General features: G+C 41.1%; 1 non-coding gene across 1 annotated transcript; it reads right to left on the reverse strand.

Moving 5' to 3' along the window:
* Positions 1 to 3245: 3245 nt before the first annotated feature.
* On the reverse strand, positions 3246 to 3320 carry Trnat-ugu (transfer RNA threonine (anticodon UGU)). Its single transcript has one exon. It is a non-coding gene; the product is annotated as a tRNA-Thr (tRNA).
* Positions 3321 to 4605: the final 1285 nt, after the last annotated feature.

The following is a 4605-nucleotide window of genomic DNA, read 5'->3' on the forward strand; positions in this document are numbered from 1 at the left end:
GGATCCCCATGACCTGTATACGTCTGTTATAAAAAATCTCCAAGCCACTCTCCTCAAATAGACCGCAATCTTCTCTTGACCTTCAACTGTTACTATTTCAGAATTGAAAACCAGATTCAAAGAAAATTTGGCTACAAGGCACAAAACTAGAAAAATAAAAATAATAAAAGTGAGAACGTGAAACATGTTAGCAATAACCATAAACAGGAGATTTTACAGAAAATAAAATTGAGAAAGGAAATTATTAATATTATCGACCGTTTAGGAACTCTAGGCTACGAAAGGGATGAAAACACATATCGAATAAGTGGTGGAAGAGTTAGTGTGTTTTAAGATTAAATCCAAACAAGAATTAGAGAAAAACATATCGACGCAAGGCCTCTATTACGAAAAATTGCTAAATCTCGAGACAAATTGTGTCCTTCTGTATTTGATGAAATGTTTTGGCCCCTAGTACGGATGAAACAGTATCTGCAATATCAACAGGAACTTCGGACATGTGTTTCATATTTCATCCAAGCCTGCAGTCTATAAATATTTAAACAAAATACAATAACAAAATACCACTACAGGGGAATTACTTACGGAGTAGGTCTTGGTAAAGAAACACAGGACACAATTACGTATGTGGGCTTAATACGAACTACAACTGTGTTTATAAATCGCTATAGTTGCCTTGGACTAACGACGAGCGAATATCAATATAACCTTTACGCTTTTCAAAGCTGTTATCCATGAAAAAGCTAAACCACGTATCGCGAACAAAATACTATTTAACACCGAAACAATGATATTAGCTGACAATGGGCACAGACTTTAGTCAATGGGCACTGTTGAAAATTTGTGCCAGACCAGGATTAGCACCCGAGTCCCCTGGTTACTAGGGAGAGGCAATGATCACTGTGTCCGAATTACACAGTGGTCAACAGAATATCACGAACTGCCCGAGCATGCCGTTCGTTAGATCCAAATTCTCAATTTCTCCATAGACTGCTAATGCACTGCTCCTTGAACATAATCCTCCTCCCCTTAATTATACAGTACATGGCCAAAAAAACAGACACCGAATATATGCAAACTTGGCCTTACGAACATTGCAGACGTCGTCTATGTAACACACGTCAAACTTCAAAGAATTTACCAATTCGTTGCATTGTTTACTATAGACCACAAATCAAGTAACGTAAAAAAAGCACTGCGTCTATTGAGATCATGATTCAGAGTTTAAAAAAAACTAATAAGTCGCCTACATATTACAGTTGCTGCCAAAAGAGGAGAACCATTATCTTCCCACAAAAGGAAATATAGTTAAAATGACGCTTCTATTTCGGTTAGTTTATGCGGTTACTAAAATTTGCCGTGAAAGTTACATAGTGGACTCTACCCTCCCCCCACCAGAAACGTAGTTATCGTGGCTGTTGTGAGACTTTTGTACACAGTTAGAGAAAGTGTGTTAAATGTGGCGCGGACGGAAACACTAGGCTACGCTACAGGGCAATCTGCTCGCACAACGTTTAGTCGGCATTCATAATCGTTGGCGTAAACAACTCTCAATCAAATTACCACCTTCCAACCTAACTTAGATCTCGGGCTACACTACCAATCGGCCTGTCATCACAACCAAATATTCATTGAGTGGGGGTGGGGGGATTTCCTGTATCTCTAGGAAAAACTGTCAGTTTTGTCAGACTCAACAGCAAGATTTACCAATGGTAAACACTTTTTAGACGGCTCGTAATTTTAGAATAGTCCTCTTCGTCTTACTTGGCATAAATTGTTCGCTGGCGTCCCAGCAGCTAGCTCCCTCAGTGTCTGCTTCTGCCATCGCACCACGCCAGTCTGCTGTTGTCCTAGCAGACCGAACGCACCGCACATCCGACACCTTCGGAACCACTCACTGGCCAGTTAGCAACTGAGCGGAACACTGTTTACATCGTGAAAGGAAAACTATGCAAAGATGTACACTTAAATGGCACGACTGAGTAGCACACACACAGTAATATCTGAGGAATGTCCTTCGACACGCGCAGAACGAAAGTCTTCTCGCGAACGTACAGCGTTTATGAAAAAAAAATCTCGTGACTATATTCCGGCGTTACGGCCAGGTTCTCATACAAATGAGCAAAAAAGGGTAAATTTGAAATTTTTTTTGAGACAATGAAAATACATTCGAACGATCTGTTTGGGAATTACGAGTGACAATACTATGAGCTTAATTTTAGATTTTCAATAAAAAATGGCGCCCGTAATTATGATTTGATCAAGGGCTTGCGAGACTGGAGTACGCAGAGTGCGTGCAGTGTGGCACCTCAGATGTTACCTGAATTCAAAAATGGGTAACATCAGTTGATACTACATTATTTCTCTGAACTTGAAAATGGATAACATCAGTCGATAATACATAAAATTAATGGGAGCGCATACCTAACCGCAATGAAACAACCTTAAATTTAACGATACAGTGCTAATTCGAACTTTGAGTTCGATTTTGAGGGGTTTTTTTCACTCCTTATGCCTACACAAAAATTAGTTAATATTAACAAATGTCATATTATAGCTATAAGTTCCTAAGAAAAGTGTTTACTTTTAGGGGTCAGAGGTAGAAGTTAAGAGATCGAACCACTTTTAATTTATGCTGCATGCCGTTCTGAGAAAATAGTTACCCGAAAAAAATGTGTTCAAAGTTTAGGGAAAACATTTAGTTATATTATTACTTCGATTTGCATGAACTGAGTGTTACATATATATTTTTAATGTCGCTGAAAACGAATCTGAAGTCAGATTTTCAATATTCAAAACAGCTAATCCAATACGGAGGGCAACCGATTATGTTTTGACCAATTTTTACCAAAAATGTATTTTCGTTATTTACGTTTAGTCTGCAAGTCAAGGAGTATTTATCAACCCCTCCTCTACCTCTGATTGTTCCTAGACAGCAACTTCCTGTTCTTCTTGGCAGGAAAAGCCGATCTGTCTAAGCTGGATATGCAGCACTCGGCAGCCTGCACTTGATATTCGTCCGAATTTTCGGTGAGTATGTTTGCATGCATTCTGCAGTATGAATCCTTTTGAGCACGTGCGACACGGGACGAGTTATCATCTACATCTATATGGATACCCTGCAAAACACATTTAAGTGCCTGGCAAAGGGTTCATCGAATCACCTACACAACTGATAATTAATTGAAACCCTCAGCTGCCGACAGGTGTTGTTGATATACTTCGATGGGGACAGCTGAAAAGTGTGCCGCTACTGGGACTCGAACCCAGGATCTCCTGCTTACAAGGCAGACGCTCAATCCATCTGAGCTATCGAGGGCACAAATGAACAGCACGACTGCAGGAATTTATCCCTCGCACGCTTCCCGTGAGACTCACACCCCGAACCGCCCACAATCCGTTTACGTAATGTACTTAATAGGTATTTGTCCATCCACTCATTACTGGCTCACACTAAGGTGACGATTCCCGTAAGATTTCCGGTAGCCTGTGCGCATTCGCACAGACGAAGGTCAATGGCTGGGTGACGTTTAACCATAGATATGAAGATAGTAACTGTTCTAGAAAGAACAGGCGCCACTGACGACCGTGCAGCTCTTCTAGAATACATGATAGACCGGCCGATGTGGCCGAGCGGTTGTAGGCACTTCAGTCGGGAGCCACGCGACCGCTACGGTCGCAGGTTCAAATCCTGCCTCGAGCATGGATGTGTGTGATGTCCTTAATTTAGTTACGTTTAAGTCGTTCTAAGTTCTAGGAAACTGATGACCTCAGATGTTAAGTCCCAAAGTGCTCAGAGCCATTTGAACCATCAGTCCGTATGTTTGCACACTACTTACAGTAACTTATGCTAAGGACAACACACACACAACCATGCCCGAGGGAGGACTCGAACCTCCAACGGGGGGAGCCGCGCGAACCGTGACAAGGCGTTGGACACATGGCGGGTACCCCGCGCGGCTCATGGCAGCCGTGACACTGCTTCAAACAATGGACTGTAGAAACTTTTGTAAAGCACGGATTAAAAAAAAAAAACCTTTCCGTTCCAGGAGTCTAGACAAGTACACCTTTAAAAAATGCAACTACAAAGAAATTGAATTTTCGAACGGGGCAGGGCTTAAAACTTTGAAGAGTTAAATTTTAATGGCCGTTCTCTTGTATGCAAATAGTTTCACAGTAGAAATTTCTCTAGTTTTATTTATTTATTTATTTTTTGCTGTAGGTAAAGAAGGATAGGATTCTGAGAAGGGGGAAGGGGGGGGGGGGGAGGAATCTCGCCTCTCCCACCTTGGAATTCTCAGTACAGAATTTTTATTCATTACGAGATTCTCAGCCACTTGCAGAAGTGATTTCGTGTGATTCTGCAAAACTTTTCCTTTAGCCAATCGTAGCAACTATAGGATTCCGTTCCTGCTGCATGACATGTCTCGGAACTTAAACTGACCAACTTATTTGCATAAAGAGCTAGCTTATCATCCGCTTCTTTACTTACTTAGACCGTTCATGGTCTGCAAAGCATTTTTTCTTTAATCGTTTTTTTATGTCTTTTATAAACTGCAACACTTTCTAAACTTTTCTAAACTTAACGCCGTTGAAGCATGGTCT

Source organism: Schistocerca gregaria, unplaced genomic scaffold (genome assembly GCF_023897955.1).
Source record: "Schistocerca gregaria isolate iqSchGreg1 unplaced genomic scaffold, iqSchGreg1.2 ptg000336l, whole genome shotgun sequence".
Lineage (NCBI taxonomy): Eukaryota > Metazoa > Arthropoda > Insecta > Orthoptera > Acrididae > Schistocerca > Schistocerca gregaria.